Here is a 23,433-nt window from a genome sequence, read left to right as displayed (position 1 = left end):
TCAGTTCATCCTTGTGTCCAATTGAACGTTTGAAGAAATTCCTTTTAAGGATCCTCTGAGATGTTAAGTTCACAGCAATGGGATGGATCTGAGGCCACAGTGACCTTTCACCTGTGACCACCAAAATGTTGTCAGTTCATCTCTGAATCCAATGCCTGTGCCAAATTTGAAGAAATTTCCCCATGGTGTTCCTGAGATTCTGCAATCACAAGCATGGGACAGACATGAGGTCAGATTTACCCTGACCTTTGACCTCCAAAATCTTTTGTGGTCATCATTGGGTCCAAGTAAATCTTTGTGCCAAATTTCAAGAAATTCCCTATTGTGTATTGTGAAATATTGTGTTCACAAGAGTGGGACCTTGACCATGACCTTGACCTTTGACCACCAAAATGTAATCACTTCCTCATTGAGTCCAAGTGAACTATTGTGCCAGATTTGTTTGTGCATGGGCACCGTCTCTGCATCCCAGGCTTGGCACCACCCAAGACGACTGTGATTGATTTAAAGAGATACCAACATGACAGAGTGTTTTCCCTACACCAGAATGATGAGCCGCCCAGCTATTCTCCAGCACTGGCAAAGCCCCATGTTAATAGATTTGGCTATGCAAGACCAATAAAAGGAGAGCTGTTTGCTCCTGTTTCCAAGAGGATCAGGACTGGTTTAGGACAAAAACAGCCTGCAGTGACCTTAATCACCGGGCACGACGTTTTTAACTTTTAACCCATATCCTAATCTTTCTCTATCGCTAGCAAAAGTTTTTCGTTGTCCAGACTTAACCATAGACAGGGCTTAGGATGCAAATCCCAAACTGGTGTCAAAAGGTCTACACTTCTTTGACCACCACAACAATCTCCTTGCAATTCTGGGGTGGTTGACAATGTAGCAATTTGTTCACTCAAACTTGTTGCCTGCCTGTTTTCTGCAAACGTTTGTGAAGCCTGTCTTTTAGGGGACAGGTTTGCAAGGTTGCATATTGGTTGGTTCCGTTGACTGACTCCACTCGCCTTGAGCGTTTATACCACGCTGCTCGGGACAACAGGCTCTACAACACTACGATCACCAATCCATTAATAGCAGACCACCAGCAGGGAAGGCCAACATGGACACTCTGATTAATGTCACTAATACGATTTTTTTTTTACCGAAACAGTGAAATTTGCCAATAGCAACGGCATGATTTAGAGCAGCAGACTGGGCTGAGCCTCTCATATCTCCTGAGATGAACATAGCTTACTATAGATGCACTAATGCCTCCTTGAAGCTCGTTTGTGAAAATCCAAATGAAAGCATCATCCCAGATAGTATCCATATGTGTCAGCCCACCAAGAGGCCCAACAGAGGTTGCAAACAGACCATCCAGCTGTTATGCCAGTTGTGTGGTAAACACAGCAAGGATTAGCCCCTACTCTTAAGCTTGGAGATAATGATTTGAAATGGTCCGGGGTCAGAGGTTGATTGCATCTGTGATGCTCTGTGGGCGGCATAATATGCAGCCTGTATCCTGTCTGGTTTCATAAATAAAAAGACCTCTGATCTGGGTCGGTGCCCCAACATCCGATTTAGTCACAAATGACAAACTAATATTTATGGTGCACATGCACAAGCAATCAGGCATGCACATACATATACTATATGTATACTATATATATATCCAGCATACAGCATTTCATTTGCACTTTTCTCTTATGATTAGAACTAAAGACCTTTACGGTAACCTCTGGATAAAGTGTATAATTCACAGCAGGTCATAGGAGGTCTTTGTCAGCATAAGAGACATTAATGGATGTTCCAATGTATGAAAACAGCTCACCTCATTAAGATCAACTGATGAACATGACCTTAACTTCCCTCAAATAATAAATACTATTACACAATATCACCAGACCGGAAAGAGCAATCTGTCACCACTGTGGCAGCAGCAGCTATTTTATATATTCATAGTAAAGTTCCTCTGGTCCAGAGATTAAAGAGATCCATAAAGGCCTATAATGTACCTTTGGAGTTCATAACCATGAAAGGCTACAGCAGTTATTGGAAAGTAGAATTGTGTCCCAGAATAAGTACCAGTATCCTTTTTTTTGGCAGCTATTTTTTCCACCAGGTTAAATACACCACCAATTTATTATGATGAATACTGAAGGAAGAAATTTCTAATTATTTGATTTAATCTTAGTATATCATCATTCAAACACTTTTCAGTTTTCACATCAGTAAGTAATACATGAATATTGATGAGTCCTTGACTTTAGACTAATGGCGTCAATTCAGCCTCAGACTGGTCTGTTAAGGCGCTGTTGGATTTAGGGTTTAAGTTTATTAACAACACTCCAACACATCTACAAAATTGTTGAACATAAAGTTGTTTTTTTCTGAGGTCCCTTAAGTTTACACAGTCCACCAACCTCATCGAGCTAGTGACAGGCTTTCAGAGTCCAACGTTAAGATATTCAAAAACAAGGCCAAAGAAAATTAAGATATATTAAAAGAAAAAAAGAAACAAAAAAATAATTGAACTCAAGGTCCACTTACTAGATTTTCTTTTCATCAGTGGACAGTATCCCTGGTTGTCACAGAGATCATGTATCTATTGACGTGTTTACTCAATTGTTTTTATTTTGGCATTGAAAATTTCGGAATTTGAAATTGTAGTTTGGCAAAAAAAAATATCTCCATCATTCACATCAATCTCCATGAAAACTGATTAAAAAAAAAAAAAAAAAAAACGTGATATAAGTTATGGTAAAACTGCCACCAATTTTCAGCTTATTACTGAAACCTGCAAAACTGATGACGTGAACGTGCTAAACATGTGACCATGTTAGCATACTGACACTAGCATTTAGCTCGGAGCACAGTGGTGCATAGTTAGAGTGGCTAGCATGTCTGTGTTCCAATTACTGTCCAGAATTCAGTTATTTTTGGATGTTTATGTTTATCAGGAAGATTAGCAACTGCAGTAGCAGAATTTACTGTAAATCCTTTAAACAATAAATGGTTTAAAGTGATACTTAATGATTAAAGTTTGTTTCTAGAAGGTGTACAACATATGGGTATACACCTCTTTAACAGCGATGAAAAATGCTCAAGCGCCCTGCTAACTCGTGTCCAGTCACTTTCTACTGCAGAACCTGTTTAACAGACAGGACTTGTCTCACACTCCGCTCATACAAACAGTTCTTCCCTGCACAAACAGGTTTCTTTTTAAAGGGGCTCCTACTCTCCGGAGAAGAAAATAAGTGAGCATGCATATTTATGACACTTGCATGTATTGTCATGTCACAGTGAAAGACAGGAAAGCATGCACTCGCTAACCCTCCCTCAGGTAAAACGTAGGGGTTTTAACACGCCGACAAACACAAGTGCATGATGCATAGTGGTTATGATGCACAGGAGGCCATGCAGAAATATATATTTCCACAATAATTAATGTGTAGTGCCAGCAGCAGAGAGCAGCCTGTTTAAGAATGATAGCTGAAAGCCAACCCATTTTAGGGGGCAGATCCATAATGCAGAAATCCCAAGGGGCAGCACCTGCCTTCTTATACAGGCAAGAACACACTTTTTTTTTTCTCAAACACACGCACACACAGTATGTAGGGCCAGTGGAGGCAGTTGCTGAGGTGCAAAGAGGGGCCCACTTGGGCAGAGGCTCTTTGTTCCTCTTTCATGGGTTCTGCTTCCCTCTGATGATGGGCCTATTGTCCCTGCTTCCAGTGGACCTGCACCATTCAGGCCTGCTGATAAAGCCCCCTTTCACAAAACCAAAGCAGGGGAAGAAGGGGGAAAAGTGGGAGAAAGGGGAGAGAAAGGCAGTGATGGAAGTGTGGAAAGGCAAAGGAGATGGGAAGAAGAAATTCAGTAAGAAGCAGCAGAGGGTTAAAGGCAAAAAAGAAAGTGCTGTGATGGATGAGAGAAGGAGATTTGCAAGGGTGAAGGGTGAGGATTTTCAGAAGCTCGACTCAAAAAACAGCTGGAAAAAGAAAGGAACAAAAGAATTCAGAAAAGAAAGCAAGATTGAAGTTGAGTATTTCAAAGTGCATGAAATAATGAAAGGTTTTACTTGCTTCCTTCACCGACTCCTCATCTGCTGATTTGAGATTAGCCAACAGGTGAAGAGAAGATCTTGTCATTCCAGTTGTTTGGAGCATGTGAAATCACACACTGCAGTCAAGACCAACAGTGTGCATTGCATGACCCTGAATGTTTTTCCATCGCTGCATGAAAGAGAAAAAATAACACTTGATGAGCAGGAGCCATTTTTATTCTGAACTTTGAGGAGAGTTTTGTGGCACCCTTAATGTGAACTGACATCAGCTGACATCTGCAGTTCAGCAAATCACTGCTTACGTAATTATGCAGATTTATTTATTTATTGTGTGTAACCATGCAACTGTCCCAAACATGCCCTTTTTTTTCTCTTTTTTTTTTTGAGACGGCAAAAATACGAAAAGTGACCGCTGTCATGCAAAGCTGGAGGGGAAGCTGCTGAGAATGGTCACACAGTGTTCAGTCATACCAGCAGGGCTTGGCCTTCAGGCAGCCTCTCCCCTTTCTCCTCCACAGGATTAGAGGGGTGAATGGTGAGCACTCATCATGGTCATGCGTTTTCACTAGCCTGCTACACGGAGGGAAAACGCACAAGCAGGAAGCAGTTACAGATGGTAAACAGTAGCCAAGGACCGCAGGAAAACAGGGATTGGGGCCACAGGCCATCGAAGGACAAGGAAAGAATGAGGCAGCTGGTCACTTTAGATGGTACAGGATCCAGTCGCCTTTCACTCCCACTGAAAAGCAACAGAGCAGAAATAACAGACTTGAGCCGAGAGGTATTAAAGCAGATTTTCTCCGAAGATTTAATGAGATCTTTCTACCAAGAAGTTCATTAATCTGGCCTGGAAAGTCATAATCTAAAATTAGAAGATCGAAACCATCAGAACATGTCAAACAGACTCTGTACTATTTTTGGATAAAGCTTTGTGATGTAATGCATTGCGGCGGAGGTGGTCATCATAACATAATCTGCACTGAGCCCATCCAGAATGCTACATGTCAAAGTGCAAAAGCCTCAACTGAGTCATCACTCATTATTGCTTGCTTCTCGCTATATAAACACACTGTTTATGTAAAGTAGGGGAAGTGGAGTCTTCTGAGCAAGCTTGTTTTTGTCAAAACTTGAGATGAAGATGCCCTTTCAGATACCGTAAAAAATAAATCAAAGCTGGTGACTCAGTTTGCCAACTTGAACACTTTCATTTGGACATTTTTAAAGCTTGAATGTTTACCACATCTGTGAGAGAAAACTAACAAATTGCCTTGTATAGCCTCATCAGAGGGAGCTCAAAGCAGGCTGGTACATCATGTCATTTAAGGTCAAAATAAAAAGTGAACTTTCTGAAATGTTAAAAATATTCAGTGATTATTACAAAGCATTGCCAAAAGCCTCCGAGGGCACATTAGTGTGCCAACGCAATGAGCCATTTCAGAGGTGCAGTGTCCGTAGAGTTTTAATTTTGATTCTGTCATTTTAATCCTGTGACTGAACCCATTACATGTCTGATATCTTACAGGCTTGGGTGTGTGCAGGGTCACTCAGAAGGCCAGAATAGATTTAACAGGTATCAGGAATAGAGCTGAGTAATTATGTAAGCAAAGAGAGCCACTAAATGAGCATTTGCATAAATCCTTACACCAACAGACATCAACTGAAAAAAGAAAAATCGTTCAGACTCAGAATTAAAATACCCATTTTGTGAATGGAGAGGGGGTTGCACATCCATAGGTTATGATGGTAATTACAGGCGGCCAAGAAGGGGGAGACAGGAAGCCCAGAAACCGAGTGGCGAGTAAAGCCGCAGGGAGGATATGTTTTTAGAGGAGACATGGATGTGTTTAGGACTTCCATCCGCACAGCAACAGGCACAGGGACAAAACAACAAGAAGAGAAAACAAGAAACGTGGAGAGAAGAGAGGAAAAAGATGAGAGAGTGAGAGAGTTTGAGAAGGAAAAGATGAAGGCTAGAGAGAGCATGGAAGAACTCGCGTGCCTTATGACTTCAACATATATCCTAACAGTTGTGGCACGGTGTAAAACTTTAACTTAAATCAAATCACATTCAAGAAATAGGACTCGCTAAAAGTATACATATATTCAAATAGGAAAACTGAGATGGCAAAGTAGAAACAGAAGGATTTGTGTCACTTGAAGAAGGGAGGTATAGAGAGATAGGGGAAATAAAGAAAGGCGGAGGCAGAGAGATGGAGCAGGAGGGGTAGGTAAAGTACAAATTTGGAACCGCACAAGCCAACCACACGCTGAAAGACTGTAATTTGGATTTTCCCAGAATAGCCGGTAAACGAGGGAGAAAGGAGGGACAGAATAACATAAACTCTTTAGCAGCACGCAACACACACAACAACAACACACTCCCCAGGACAGTCATCACATGTCCCACACACACACACACACATATGCATATATAGGCAATGCGTACACCATGTACTTACATACATGTATAGATACACCCACATGGATTGCAATTACACATACATGTGCAGAAGCAGTGTATATAGTGTGACTGTGTACTCTGTTTAACACATTATAGGTATAGTTTCACATCTTCCTGAGAGTTGGATGAGAAGGTCGATACAACTCTCATGTCAGTATTGCTACTACAAGCAGCTGGTTAGTTTAGGTTAGCACAAAGACTGGAAACATGGAAACAGTTGGTCTGTGTATGTCGGAGTAACACAATCCACCCACCAGCACCTCTAAAGCGCACTCATGTTTGTTAAATCTGTACAAAAAACAAAGTATAAACACGACATGTTGTGGTTTTAAAAGGGACTATTTCTTGGTGGGTCACAATGACTTGACTCTAGGAAGTCACCACAACTCTTTTGTGTAACTCCCAGGAGAATTTAAACTACATTGTAAATAGTATGCTATTACATTAGCATTCCTTTCAACAAGTGATGATGTTGCAGTATGGCGGCTAAAATACTGCGTGAAGCAATCACAGACTGTAAAAAGTGTATGAGCATTTGGGGCCAAATGGGGAACAGCCTGAGGAAATAACATGGAGCTGCCACCTGGTGGGCCCACCACCTGCAGGGCTAGAAATCAGGGTTGGGTGCGATAGGCCGGGTTGGAGTCCTGAGCATGCCGATCTCTTGCTACACAGACTTGTTCTAGTGAGGGTAGGATAGAGCCAGAGGTTCATGCATTGGTGTAGCATTACAAGTAACACACGAGCAGTTATGGTGAAGAGGGAAGGCAAAGATTTCAATTTACCAGTTGATCTACGTTCCGACCCTCATCTGTGGTCATGGGCTTCAAAAGAATGAGATGGATACAAGCAGCTGAAATGAGTTTCCCCCGCAGGCCTGGCTCAACCTTACAGATATGGGTGAGGAGTTCCAATATCTGGAGGGGGCTTGGAGTAGAGCCACTGCTCATTCACGCCGAAAGAAGTCAGCCGAGGTAGTTCGGGCATCTTATTAGAGTGCCTCATGGATGCCTCCCATTGGAGGTTTTGTGGGCACGTCCAACTGTTATGAGACCCTGGGGTAGACCCAGAACACACTGGGGGGAATATTTACCTCATCTGACCTGGTAACTCCTAAGGATTCCCCAGAAGGAGCTGGGAAATGTTGCTTGGAAGAAAGACGTCCTGGCTAACTCACTTTGCCTGCTGCAAACCTATCTTTGTTTTTGAATGGATTAAACAAACGCGATATAATGTGTGTGAGATTCAGATTTTTTTTTTTCTAACCTTTTGACGGATGACTAGCGGCTTCTTCTTAATTGTTTCCAGTCTTTAAGGCGAGCTACTCTACCTCCCTCATGGACTGGTATCAACCCGTTTTTGTCAAGAGTGCAAATATGCTCATTTCCCAAAACATTGCACACTTCCTTTTGCATTAGTTTTCTGTTTCTCCTCTGTGACCCAAGGTACTAGGGTTACCTTCAACACTCTTCGCTGCGTAGATGTTGAAACATTCATGTGCGTTCAGAGAACCATGATTCCATCTTTAGATTTTGTAGCTGTTGTTTTCGATGCGAACAGCATTCATCCATTTCTTGGTTTTCTGTTATTTCCTCTGTGGTTGTTGTTGTTCTTGACTAAAACAAATCTGCCTCTGTAACCAACCACACCACTAATACTTCTGCTACCTCCTAAAACAGCTGAAACCAATAATCTCATCAGCAGCAGTAGTGTCATGGCTGATTTATGACTTAGCGTTTAACACTCCTATGCAGGCCTGCAGAGCACCGCACACGGTGAGCTCTTGATATCCATCTCCGTGGAGGTTACGTCCTAATCAACACACTCTCAGCTGCATGTCAGTTGTGCAGACAATGCACAGGCATGCAAGGCTCACAGCAGCTGTCTATCAAACTTACCGATAGATTTAAATATACATGCACTGAGCGTAACTGGACACAGATGTTGTGTAAAGCTCTGCAGGATCTGACATGCTGTCTAAAACTCCAACCGTGTGGATTGCAGAGAAGTATAAACAAAGTGTCACTCATCACAGCACTGAAAAAAGTTTATAAATCAGCTAATATGTCAGGCCTGTGCATATCTGGTTTACATTCAGCTTTACTTCATTGGAATGGGAGTGGAGGTTGAGATAGCACGATTCTGTCTGGAAGATAGCTGTTTTCAATTCGTGCTCAGCTAGGAAAATCTTAATGCGGCAGAATAATGAAAAATAAAAAAATTAAATATGTTCACTTTAATTTCAGTATATGCTGCTAAAGTGCCCTTGAGCAAGGTGTTATTGCTTCGCAGTGCGATGTTGTGGGTGAATGAGCTAGCTGTAATTGAAGCAAGGCAGCGAAACAGGCATAAGGCTTGCTCCCACTGATAAAGGGGTTAAATAAAAGTATTTTCATGCCTACTTCTGTCTTTGATACTGCAGTCTAAATGCTTTTCGACTTTTTTCTTTTTGACCACTAAAGGAGACATATATGGATAAAAAAATAAAAATAAAAATCAAGAAATAAACAAATAATTACACATATATACAGGAGTAGTACACGGTGGAGCTAGTTTCTTAAAAATAGGCATTATTATTTTAAACAACTTGGCTCTTTGATGTTTGTAGTGTAGAATAATTTATCAAATTTAACAGCCCTCGAGTGTTGTTGGAAAAAAATCTCTTGCCATTATAAAAACTAGGACAACTAATATATAAAGTTGTCTGTTATCTTGATCTCCTGCAAACATAAAGCACTTTTCATTGGTATATAGTCATACAAATGTGATTTTTATTTTACATTGGCAGATTATGACTGTAAGATTGAGATGGATTGATTCTCTACTCATAACTAAACAAAACGTTTTTTTTCCTAATAAAATAAGTCTTAGTATAGTATAGTTATTACACTTTGAGTTATTATAAACCTCATGATGCCAATCCTGGAGATCCACATTCTCAAATATCAGGTTAACCTGAAATTGTTTGTGGTATAAATGTGGTAACCCACAGTCATTAAGACAAATACGCAGTTTGGCTGTCTATTTCTAATGTAGTGGTTGACTTTATATGCTGGCGGGAACATGTACACAGTCCTTACCATGCTTACGTAACCTTAGACTTCTTTTCACGTTGTCTGACTTCTTGTACATTGGCGTGGACTGACAACAGTGAACAAAGCTAACTGCGACCGTGGTGATGCCGTCGGCCCTCCGAAGAACGTTCTGCTTCAGCAGGTCAAGCAGAAGAAGTGGGTCAGCTGTTGATTTAAACTGGGTCACATTGGACTGCTGCTGATAGCCCTCTGGCCAGCCAACATGGGTATTAAGTGTATGCTGTCCTCATTAATAAACAATAATTTTCAGTCGAGGATTATCACCCTATGATCCTGCTGGATGAATTAACCCAAGTGTCATTTTGACTGTTTAAACTAAAGACTGTCTCGAGGATAGAAAGAGATTAAGAGTCATTTCCATTTTTAGGTTTTAAGCATTCGGCAAAAATTAGAATGAGCTCAGATTCCTACATGTGCAAAATCATAGCAGCTAATTATGTTTCCTTACAATATTCTCACAAGACTGGACTGGGTCATGCAGTATTTACAGCTTTATCAGGTATCATATGAAAAGAAATGCATCAATGTAGGAAGTTTCAGTGAATTTGCATCTTGCCAGACATTATCTGGATTTTCATCATGCACTAAATATCTTTCATCGTATCTCAGCTCCCTTGGCATCAGAGGTTTTCGGGAAAGAAGAGCCAGCATGAACATCATCAAAGCTGTCAAAAAAGACTCAAGGATCAAGAGAGGAAATCCATGGTGAGGCGTTCCATTTGGACACAAGTCATGGACTGATCACCTCCGGCTGGGTCGCCCAGGTGAGTGTCTGTTGACCTGGAACCCAGAACGCCCTATGACCCTGGGTTCATCACTGATGATTAATCCAAGTCAAGACACTGAAAATAGGTTAAAGCGGTAGCTGGAAACTTTGCTTGTTTTCTTTATGGCTCTGAGAGTTGGATGAAAAGATGCCACTGCCGTGCATGTACAGTAAAACTGAAGCTAAAGCCAGCAGTCACGTAACTTAGCCGAGCATAAAGACATTAAATTGGGGGAAGCCGCTAACCTGGCTCCAAACGCAACAGCATGCTGTTAAACCACAACCTGACATCTTTGCACAGATTAAACAAACAGCATTTGACATGTTGGGGAACTTTAGGTTTTGTCAGGTGGATTTTGGCATGTTTGGACAGAGCCGGGCGAGCTGTTTCCCCTTATTTCCTGTCTCTATGCTAAATCAAGCTAACTGGCTGCTGTAGTTCTGTATTTAATTGACAGTGATAAGGGTGGTATTAATAATTTTATCGAAATCTTTATTTTCTAACTATTTTAAATAGCGCAAAAGAAATATTTGATGGAACTATTTGTCCACCTCTAATCAGTTCCGTATTTTCTCTGCAGTTGTTCAGATGTCCTCTTTCATTTATCTGCGACGTTAACCGCAGAGGAAAACCCTCCTTCCTGTGGGATAGTGCTCACTTACTTAAACACATTTGGGATTTTACTGGCTCAGTGTGTGTTAGTACCACAATGCTCTTTTTCCCCATGGTTCACACAAAAAATAGAAAAACTGGTTGCAGAGCTCATCACTGTTGAAATGAGTCAGCCATTCAGAGAAAAGCAGTATCACCACCATGTGTCATTATTTATTCCCTCAATTTTCCTGTCACAGCTCTGCGGCTGTCCTTTGTGGTCTTTCCAGATTTTGAAAGACATCGAACACATCTGTAATTTTCACCCTTCATTAGTTAAAGCAAATAACCTGAAGGTAGAGCATCAGGGCTAAACCACAAGGATGGGCCAGATCTGGTTTCAGTTGTTTGGGTTGATTTGATTTGAGATTGAATTTCTTACCAGCAGCAAACAAGCTGGAGGGCACACTCGACAACAGTGGGAAAAAACTATGGTTGTCATGACAAGTCATGCAGATTAGTTTGATGGCATTGTTATACACAACGTGTGAGGCATTATCATCCAAAATGTTGGCAACAAAAACAATATGTGGCTTTCTTAGTTTTCCATTTGCATTTTTATGATGATTTCTCTTTTTCCATGAAGCCAAAATCAGCAAAGAGCTGAAGTAGGTAAAATAGATCATGTTTTGGCGTTCTGTTTATGCAGCCAGTTTTCATGCCCCAAGCATCAAAACTGTCATTTTGTCAAAGCCATTGGCGTCAAAGGGAATAGCATAAGGTGCCCTTTTGCGTCAGCACCGAGACCGTCTGGATTAAGAAAGGCGTGTGATGGAGTAGAAAGAGTGACAAAGACTTTGTAAGTACAACGGCGTTGAAGTCATTCCTACAATGACCGCAGCGATAGAGTTAAAACACACAACATAGCTCATACAATGGTCAATGCTGATTGGATGAAGGCTGCTTCAATAGTTTCAAAGTTAACCTGAGGTCTACGTCCATTCGGATGCAACAGCTAGAAACAGTCCTCAATAGAGCATGACCAGACCCACATATTCACACAGTGAATTTGCTTCTGGTAATTCCAGGCTAAAACTAATTACATACCGAGTCACATTTAACACAAACATTATTTTTTCATAAATATAAGCATGTGGTCTTCAGTGCCTAAACCTCAGGTACCTTGTGCATATGTCTGAGACTCCAGCATTTAGTAAATAGACAAAATGGTAGCATTAGATACCCCGGGATGAGAACAGGCTGATTAATCATTCAAACAACATTGCACATTTAATAGTGATGACAGCTCCCCAAATTGTCCCAAAGGACTCTTTGTTTCCACTTAATGTAGATTTGACCACATTCCTTTGTGGTCTGTGAATGTAGTGACATTTTGCACTTTAGTTAATGCAAATCCCACATACACAACCAATTATTTCTGTTCCCAAGGTCATCTTGCTCTTCAATCCAGAAGTCAAGACATCTTTGGCAAGCCCTGAACCACGCTTGGGTGTAAATAAATCATTCTAATAGTGCACACTGACAGTCATGATCTTTTAGTGGTTTTCATGCAGCTTTGAGCCAAATGTGAAGGCTAATTATATTTGATCCAGGGATCTCTACATCACACATTTCTTTCAACAACAAAAAAATTGTGAATAGGGCTTGATGAAAAATTGTTATCACCAAGCTGGATGTGCTCAGGTGTGTTTGTTCTGCCTGCAAAGGTGCTGCAGGTCATCAACGCGCCCATCAAACATGCACGCATGCAGACAACATTTAATCATGTGGACACATGTTCACACACACACATGCCTGTGTCACTCAAGGGAACACATGATTTATTATCAACCGCTTCTTTTAAGAAAGGCTCATAATTATATCGATAGATACACTTCTCAGTTTCAAATATCCCTTTTGCCCCAAACTGTGTAGCTGGTTGAAACTTTAAACCATCACGGCAAAAGAAAACAAGATTATTCTTGCCAAAGGAACAAAAGTCTTTTTCCCACAAAGCAGATACCAACACAGCATTTCCAAACTGTTCTCAAAGGTCATATCATTTGCTTGTGTCCTGGTCTGATCCTGCTGGCAACAGTCACCTCCCAACACGCACATGAAATCAAAAATGACAGATGAATTGAACCAGTTTTTGGAAGGCTCATTTCCATCGATTTCATTTTCCCCGACTCGCAGCCACAGGCACTGCTGAGTGCTTTTAATCTGATTAGTATATTCTCTGTCATGTCAATAAAGTTTTGAAGGGTTTAAAGACTAAATTAGATCTCAGGAAGCCTGGACCCTCCAGGCTTCCGCCTAAAATCTCTTGTTTTTGCATCGAGTAGTGTACTCATGTAAGAAATTTTAGGCGGAAAAAGTCTTTTAATTGAAGCTATATCCATAAAATATGTACAGAATTCTCTCCTGGCATTTGCTCATCCAAAAACATACTGGCCTGTTTTCTAAGACTGAACATGGACTCTGCTGGTGTTTCAAGAGATTCAGTTAGTGTTTTGTCTCCTAGTGACACCCCCACGTCTTTGTTATTGAGGATAAACCCAAGCCTGTCCTGACCCATGGCTGTATTTAGAGTTGGTTTTCAGTGTATTGTGGTCTTTTGTGTTTGGTATTACACTGAGTGTTTTGTTTGAGCATTTGTAATGTGGTCGGCGCTCACACGAGAGACCTCTCCAGTTGTCGAGGGTAAAAGCATGATGTTTGTGAGTGTGTGAACTGAGCTGGCTTCTGCAATACAATTTGCAAATACAGACCAAAGGAAAATATCTGTACTTTTGTGTTTAGGTTTGTTGAAAACACGTTTCTACATTTCTAAATGCATGTGTCTTTGCAGTTCGAGGAAGTCTTGTCTTACTCCCTTTCTCTCTTTTTCTTTCGTTTAAATTTTCCATCTGCATGTGTTTGTATATTTGCATTGGGAGAAACCTGGGAAGGGCGAGCGTCTGGACAAAAACAGGCAGACAGACAGACGAACATGCCAAAATGTGACCAAAAGAGTCGAAGGAAACGTTGAAAACAAGGGAGGACAAGAGGAAGAAAAGGCAGAGAGAAGTTGGACAGTGGAGAAAGTGGAGAGAGACGGGGCCCCTGACCTGACCACACTGACACACATCGGGTCTCTCTCTCCTTGCCAGCTGTGCATTGTGGTCAACTCAGAGGACACACTCGCACACACATATACTTATCTACGCATGCTGGCGATGAGGACATACTTGGCTCGTGTGAATGTGTGGTGTTTGAGTGTGTGTTTGGATGTGACAGCCTGTCCATGCGTGCTAAGAGAGTGCAAACGCTACCAAAAATCCTACCGTCTGTGTTTGTTTTCCTTCCAGCCTCTGTGCCTTTGTGTTCACGTCCCTGAACCTGTATGCACATCTGTGTGTGTATACGTATATTTACACGTCTGCTGGAGTGTGCCGGTGCTCATTTCCATCTGTTTTTCTTGCTCGGCCGCTCTAGCGGGCAGGATATTGGTGTGCAGCGTGTCCCCATGTACCACTCCATCATCTCAGTCGCTTCACCGTGTCTACACATGTGTGTCACGTCTGCGAACCATTAGCAATGTCGAGCACAAACGGAGTAATTAGAAATAAGTGCTCAAAGGTGCAACAGTTGGACCCTGCAACCCCCCAAAGATTCCCTCCCACAATCCTTTGCCGCGTTTTGAGGCCGCCGTTCCCACCGCTGGATTCTGAAAGTTGCCCAACGCGCACGTCTCCGCAAATAGAAACGGCCCTGCTAACAGGCGATGCGGGCACCCTGTGTTTTCAGAGCGGGCCCCGATTGGTGCTGACTGGCCCTCCAAGTGGTTATTTTTACTGTGTGTGTGGAGTTCCATTGGACTGGCAGGCCAAAGAAGTGCAAGAAATGCAACATGGTCAAAGAGTCAATGGGGAAAGTTCCCTCTTAAGACAGCGTTTGTCATGTTTGTGGATCACTCAAAGTATGTGTGGTGCATTTGATTTATGTTCATGTGTATCTGTGGGTGTGGCTATTACACTGTAACCAAATGTGGGTGGGCTTTTACAGAATGTGCGCACTGTGTTTAGGCGAGAAGAACCGTCCGTGTGTTTGTTTGCATGAGTGTTGTGTGTGTTTGTCTCCCCATTTCTAGGAAACGGGTTTTCCTTGGCAAACCGACAACACACAAATCTGCTGTAACCTCCATAACCCCCACCCACCATCACCACCACCACCTCCACCCTTCCTCACCCCCCAGGAGAGAAGCTGGGAATTGATACTCCGCAACCTGAGGGAGTGAGCGTGCCGGCATCCGTAAGCTGAGGTTTGGGCACTGAGCATCAGTCAGATCCACGCACTCATGGACATCCAAACAATTACACATAAACACATACACGTGCATGCGCACACACTGCACACACATGTCGACGTTTGCGTGAACACGGGGACTTCCCACACAAACTCGTGACATCTTAATTCAGCGCCACCAAATGCAAAGTGGTGTAGAGAGGAAGGAAAGATGGAATGGAAAAGCTGTAATGCTCCAGTTGAGGTCAGTTTTGGAAACAAACCCGATGTTGAGTGAGCAAAGTAGAAACCTGAAATATGTGCCTTAATCGCTGTCCTCATTTTGCCCTCCAGCATTACGTGCTCTTGCCCAAGTCAAACAAAGGACGAAGAGGGAAATCAGCACAAACATATTTGCATTCGCTCACAGTTTACTCTTGACCGAGTGCAAATGTTGTGTGGAAAATGGATCCAAATAGGTGCGGCCTAATTAAGATAACGCTTTTTTCAACTGTTCTAATCAGTGACACGCATAAACAAATGTGCTCGCTATGCAAAGATTTTATAGATAAACACACCTTCTCATACACACGCGCACATGCAAATAAATGTAAACACACTGAGGCCACCATAAATTACAGTCATCCCATCTGGGAGCATTAAGAAGCTGTTAATGAATAGGGTGCTGCAGCAGTGGCCACAAGTGGAGCAAGACAGCTGCAGGAGGGAGGGGTGTTGGAGGCAGAGAGGGTGGAGGGTGGGTAGCATCTGGGCAGCAGATATGCGTGTAGTCATGTAAAAGAGGTTGCGGTAACAGTGCACGTCTTGGGGGAGGAGAGGAATCAAAAGATCTGTTTTGAAGCCAGAGCTCTCTGTGACCTGCCTGGTAGAAAATGCACAGTAGGAGTGTATCACGTGCAAAAACCCTTCATCATAATAATGTTCTCTTTAAAGAGTAGATCAGCGGAAGGTCAAACGTGAGTGCTCACATTTTAAGCTCAAACATTTAACATTGTCTACCAAGATCAAAAAACCAAATAAACCCAGTCACCCCACACACTCCCCTCGCTGCTGAATAGGAACTCTGGGGTCTGCTTCAGAATGGGCTGCAGGGAAAAGACATCTCAGCCTCAGACTAATGGACTTTGCCTTATCTATGAGAGGTGTCAGAGGAGGTGTGGCAACAGAAGGGCCAGTTATCTTAAGTGACCTTTTAATACCCTCGGCCCTTTCACAATACCTCCACTGGCGGCCGTTCAAAGTGGACACATGGGCAATAGACAGAGCAGAAGTGTGCCTCAGAAGCAGACAAAAGACACCACCTGTATGCTAATGCATCGTGAGGCTTTCAGAGAGGGCAGCAGTGTAGAAGCAGAAGGGTGAAGTGTGCTGCTCCTTTAGAGAAAGCCTGGGGCTGTAAAACGGAAACAGAGGCCAAAAATTGATTTTGGACCCACGTGTTTTTTTTTTTTAAACAAGGAGTAGAAAGGCAAGAAACAAGAAAAATCTGAAGTGTGCCACTTTATGGGGGAGAGGGTGCTGTAAAATTGATTTTCTCCTTCTTTAAGACTGTAAAGGAGAGAAACAATAAGAGCAATGTGGATGAGTAACTACAGGATGGTGCTGCAAAGAGAAGGAAGGGCACAGTCAGTAAAATTCATTTGCAATCTTTGTGTTAAGTAATGAGAAAGAGGGAGGATGGCAGAGTGTGCCACTTCAGATGGGAGGCAGGGGGGTGTCTGAGGAGACAGATAGAACCAAAGGCTGTAAAATTCATTTTCCCTTCCGCTCTTTAAGTAATGGGAGAGCTGAAGTCGCTGAGGGTGAGTGTGGTGTCTTTGTCAATAAGCAGAAGGCGAGAAAATGGGGCAATAAAATTCATTTCCTCAGTCTTTATTCTGTATTTTCTTAAGAAAGAGAGAGGGCTGACTGGCGGAGTGTGCTGTGGCAGAGGGACGGCTGTTCATATGGAAAAAAGGAAGCGAGGTCAGAGCCTATAAAAGTCTTTCTCTTATTGCCACAAGTAATAAAGCAGAGTAGCATGTGCCTGTTGAATGGAGGGTGGAGTAATTGCTATTAATCTGATTTTTAGAGTGCCACGCTTGCACTAAGGCATAAACAGTCCCTCCTTTTGCAACCTTAGACCACACATGCATGCAGCACTCTTTGCTCATTCATAAAATGATTCATGTAAACAAATCTTCAGCATGCACACAGGCACAGCATTTGTGTCGGTTGGATTTACCACTATCTCTGTGCTCCTCCAGCACCTCTTTTTTTCACACTATCTTGTTTCAGCTGAAAAGCCCCGAGCCATCTATTTACCACACTGTCTCTCAGTGTGTATACATCCCGACCTCTGCGCTGCATATTTTTCACACCATCTATTGCCATATTTCAGCTGCAGAGTCCTGAACCCTATTCAATTATATAACACTCTGTCAGTGCATGTTTTTGGTTTTTTTTCGTCACATTCACACTATCAGCAGAACAAGTTGCAAAAAGCAACTTCAGAGTTGGAAAGTTGCATCGATACTATTCTTCCCATCTGTCAGCAGGAGACAGCAGCAATGTGTCTGTAGCTGCTGAGCGAACATGCATGTAAAGTATAACTTCTTGTTAGCAATGGTGTCACTAGCTGTTGGTATCAGTGTGACAGACAGGACGGCACTATTCTAGGCATGCCTTTTGCTGATGACTCCTCACTCCCTTAAGGCTCCCCGGGGTCTATCAGTGCTGGGAAGGTTTGGGCACTTTGGACAGATCGCTGCTCTTCAGGGGGAAGGCAGAGCATGTCACTTCCACTTCAAAATATTTCAGGGGGTAATGAGCAAACATGGATGGCATCCTTTAGAATTGACAGTGCGGAGTACATCCTGTTCTCGCTCAAATTTGGTTATGTTGACTCTTCTGTGGGATCAGGTGCTTCTGGCCCACAGCTTCTGCCAAAAAAAAAGAAAACAAGCCTTGTCATTACTATTCAGCTTCCCCTCTACCTATTTTCTCTGGAGGACGGTGCTCAGCCGGTCCCCGTGAGATTGTTTGAGCTTTTCTGTTTAAATTCTCTCTGTATAAGTGTAACGTGGCTGTTTGCTGAGCGATATGATTTCACTTTCCCTCCAGTCTTGTATCTATTGTAATGATGTAATTGTGCTTTGGTGTGCTGTTGCAATTTAGTGAGGCGGCTTATTCGCACCGAGCCCCCCTATACACTCTCAAGCTGTTGTGTTGTTATGTCAAGGAAAAGCAGGGGTTGGTAAACAGAGCCTCTGGGTGGTCCCCCTTTTTCTGCGGACTCAGACTCCCTGGACACACTGTAAAGTCTGCTGACAGGAGAAGAGCTCTTTCTTTACCGCACGACCTGCGTTGCTGCTCTCCTCTCCTTTCTGTTCCGTTGCTTGTTTGTGGCTGTGGGAGTCTATGGAAACTGCCCTCATACATATTGAAGGAGCTTTTGAGGAATCCACCAGTGTGCGGCTTTTTCATCCTCCTCTCCCTATTTACATTTGAGTGTCAATCTCTCCCTCTTTTTCCTCCCTGCATCTGTTTGTATCTCTGAGAAGTACTTTTGCATTCCACTATTCAATTTCTGTTTTTCTCACTCTCTTCCACCTGCCCACTTTAATGCAGGCCCCCTTTCTTTCTCACACCACTCGGCTCCAAATTTCTCTCTGCCTAAATATTTTTGGTCTTTGTTTTGTAGATTAAAACTTTTGTGTGCATCTCTAAAACCCTCTTAACTCTCACTCCCCTCGATCCTCCCTCCCATCCCCCCAAAATATTTATGTCACTATATCTCTATTGCCTTAAAAATCTTCCTTGAAAAGTAGACTTTTTCACCATCTTTTCTATCAGCTATTTTTCTGTCTGCGTTTCTCCACTCTGCTCCACTTTTCCTCCAGTAAATACAGTAATAATCTATTTCAGCTACACTAAGTCATTCTCATACTTCTCCTCACTTCCTATTTATCATTTTGTTCCATCAGTCCAGCCACAGTCTTGCATCCTGCTTGCCTGTCTCCACTGTATTTGTATGTTATGCCTCAACTGAACATCTTATTACATCTTGTGCCTCTCCTCTCTCCCTCCGTCCTCCTTATTTGTTTCTCGTCTATTTCTATCTTTCTCACCCTCATGCCAGCCCCCTCTTATTCATTTGGCATCCGTCCCTCCTTCCGCTTCTCTTCTGCACTCACTTTTGCATCAGATGTACTTATGTGTGCACAATTGTCTCTTTTACCATGATTCTCAGCCTTCCTCCTTCATATCTCCTCCTTCTTATTAAACTTCCTGTTGATTTCTGTCTCACATGTAGGAGTTTTGTGCTGTGTGAACTGGAAGGGACAGATGAGGTGGACTCCATCCCTTCATTGCTACTGGGCCTTTCCAAAATTACTCTGCATTCCCACGGAGAGGGCACTGCATTGTTCATCTGTTTGTCTGTGAGTCACCTACAATATCTCAGACATCACGTACTACATTTTGACAGTCTCAGGGAAATGATGCATTACACTCTAAAATTTCAATTAGCCCAAGGGAGGCAGTGATAATTATAGGTCAGTAATAGTAACATGTTGGCTAATTACTGGCCCAAAGGTCTCCCTGCATCATTTATCAGTGAAACATGTTTATTGCTGCCTTATGATATATCCCTCCTTTACTGTAATTCTCCTGCATCCTTTTACTTTGCACATTGTCCCTCTTTAATGCATCTTTTTTAAGCTCCTCACTCTCATCTCACACGCCTCCTCACTTTTTGCTTTCATTCTTGGTCTTACACTCGTGTTATCTAACATTGTGTTTGCATTTCTCCTCAATCCTCCTCCTCCTCATCCGCCTCCTTCTCAGCTGCTCTTTGTCTCTCAGTTTGGCTTGTATGGTGGGTATGCAGGCGTAAATTTTTGTGTGTCTGTGTGCGTGGGTGCGTCTCAGAGTGTGTGTGTGTGTGTGTGCTTTGCTGAATGTCTAAGCACCGCGACTGCCCAGCTATCAGCAAGGCCACTCACTGAGATGTCAACTTAATATTGCTACCTGGAGTCCAGTCTCTGAGCCAACACGCTGATCATTAGATATGGCTACGCATAATCAACCAGCTCTTTATTTACCGCTGATAATTAACCACAGCTAATTAAGAACTGGCACTTCATCTCTTTGCTGTAAAACAAGGGCTACTCACTGATTACCTTTGCTTTGCTTTAAAAAAAAAATTGCTCTACCCGGTCATTAACTTTGCTTTCTGTCGCCTCTGGAAAGTCGAGAGAAATTCATTTACACCAGGACAAGCAAAAACAAAACCACGGATGAGCTTCTTCACAAGTACAGAGGGAGGGATGGTAATGCTATCTTTACCAAGTCTCTGTTTCATAAGAGGAGGTAGATCTGCCTCATGCTAATTACAGGAAACACTTCAGGTCTATTGTTTGCAAGGAAAGAACTCGTAGGTTCAGGAACAACTCCTGCCGAGGAGCTGCGATGCCTAACAATAGAGGACAAAACCCCAAAGAGGCCGATGTAGAGAGGCACACAGTGGACTTAGCACCGCTGGGCTGCTTCACAGTTCACACCAACACAGTTCACTTATGTAAATAGATGGTGGGCTGTTGTTTGGGGATGGGACCATGATGATAGTCTGTCATTAAACCTCTCATTTGTATTCACGGCGAAGGGACCAAACACTTCTCCTTTAATGGTTATCCTGGGGAGCATGAAGGAAGAGAGTCGGAACAATCTTGAGCAGTGGACAAGGAGGTAACTCAGGAGGACTAAACAGCAGATTTAACATGGTCTGGGAGATCATGCAGCAAGTTAGAAAAACTTTCCCAAATATAACATGGAATCTATCCTCTGTAAAGGTTGATACTATGATAACTTTCATAGATTTCAGAGGGAAGAAGTCCTCCATGTTTTGATTTATGCTTTCTGGATCACAGAAAGTGCATTTCTATGACCTCATCTAATTACTTCGGTTGAAACGGTTGAACAAACAAATTACGGACAGTCAAGTTCCCATGCCTTCATGAAACGGTCGTCCCTATCATTTTCCTATTTCTTATTTTCATGCCGCAGAGAAGGCTCGGTGCTAATTCCGTCAGGATTTGAAGTGAAAAGGGTTGTGTTTATGTGTGTTTGTGCATTTGTGTTGGTGTCTGCATGGACGTGCAAGCCTCAGAGATCCATGAGTGTGTTGTTGTTGTGTGTCTGTCTGCTATAAAAAAAAAATTTTTTAAAAATTATATCTGGGCTGAGCTTCAGTTTTGCTCTACTTCATCTTTCTATTATTCATTCAGAAATCCAGGTTGGTATGAAATTAAAGGTGTCCTCATTTGGCTCCTGATAAGGGTTGTGACATAAATGTTGGTGTGGTGAAAAGCTTTTCCACAACAACTTTTGATTGCAATGCAAATGACAATTACGCTGGAAGTCCCTCTCACCTTCTTATCTTCCCACTGAGCCTGAAAAAACAATTGGACTCGAAAAAATTTATCCACGGGGATGAGCACTCTTCATGAATACAAAACACATTATTTTGAATGACCTGCTTGACACTGAATAGCACACAATTACCATGTATATTTGCCTTTCTGTATTGGCACTGTTAGATCTGAAATGACTTGTCAGTGTGGACAGAATTCAAAATTCAGGCTGTCGACACTGCAAATACTCACAACCACTGAACATAGACAGAAGTGTCTTTAACACATATGAAACACTCTCTTTAAGTTTGGGACCTATAAACAATAGAAATAGTTTATGTGAAACGCTTAATGAAGGAAAGCAGAGCACAGAATCAGACCTGAGTTAAACAGGAGATGCAAACTGATATTAGTAGTTCCTTTAATCTGCATGGAGAAAAAGATGAGCTGGCTGTAACTGTATTGTGACAATTAAACTGTCAGATAAACTGTTGACTGGTAAATCAACAGTTCACCTGCAGTCCAATTATCTTGCGAAACTGTCTGCGGTTACCTTGTAAAACTTTTGTGTATTGTCTCATTGCTAAACCAACATGCATGACACCACTTCTCAAATTGAACATAAAATCTTGAGAGTTTCACCTCAGGGCTGCAAAGACCTAATAAACTGTAACAAAACACAGATTTATTTCTCTCTTATACTCTTCTTTTCTGTAGAATGGGATACTTTTCAGATTAAGTCTTACACGCTGGTTACGTCAGGAGTGTATCCTGCACCCTGTGCATTCCTTCACTGCTTCCTAAAATATGGACCAAAACCCTGCCGAGTTAATCTGATCATATCCCTGAATTTGATCAGTGTCCTGAAATGGAACCAAACTTTTTTTTTTTTTTTTTTTTTTTAACTTTACTTACTTTTACTTTTTGTTGTTTCCTGTGATATCTTTGAAATTTGTTGTGCTACAACGCAGGCACAGCAAATAAAGTGCCACGTCAAGCAGAAGCAGGCTTGAAAACCCCTTCTGGCAATATGGCTCACTACGCTGAACAAGCAGCTCGCGGTCCAGATTATCCATGTCAATGGAACAGAAAATGAAAATCAGGATTAGCAATGTATCTGACAGTGAGGAGGTTGCATGTTTCTAGTTAAAGCTGCAATCTTTGTGTTTGACCTTTCAGTTCTCTTTGCGTTTGACGTGATTTCAACAGCTTGGAAACTCATTGTATTTAAAGTTACGGTGGATTTTCCTCATGTATTAATATTACATATTCACACCCTGTAATTAACTGTGAGATTCACACAATGATGGGGCCACTAATGTCTGCAGTTACACAAAAGAGCCATAGAAAACCTGTCAGATAAAAATAATAACTTCATTTTAAATAATCACAATGCAAACACAGATGTTGTCAGACCAGTACTCAAGTATGGTTGGTGCACTTCAATGATAGACAAGGGCTCAGGAGAAAAACTGCTGCTACACAGTGTATAATGCAATGCAATGCAATATGCTGTTTTGGTGCCTGTAATATGCAGAGTTTGTTTATATTGTGTGGGTAATGTAATATTTTCTGCTGTATTTTGTGGGTCTGTTGTATTAGGTGGCATTTTGTTGCTTGTGTTTTTGATAATCTCCTGTGGGAGTCCAAGTCAGAGGTCTGAACAAAAAGAGAATAATGTTGCAAATCCAGAGAAAATGTGGATGTTACATAAAAGCAAAGTATTATGTATTCTTATTATATGAGTAAATATTCAGTGCTTCCCTGTTTTACAACATTTGTTTTTAAG

The sequence above is a fragment of the Embiotoca jacksoni genome, unplaced genomic scaffold, assembly GCF_022577435.1.
Source record: "Embiotoca jacksoni isolate LCO1_2020_lvr unplaced genomic scaffold, fEmbJac1.0.p SCAF_7, whole genome shotgun sequence".
In the NCBI taxonomy this organism is placed as follows: domain Eukaryota; kingdom Metazoa; phylum Chordata; class Actinopteri; family Embiotocidae; genus Embiotoca; species Embiotoca jacksoni.
The sequence above is the reverse complement of the archived record's forward strand: the minus strand, read 5'-3'. Positions refer to the sequence as shown.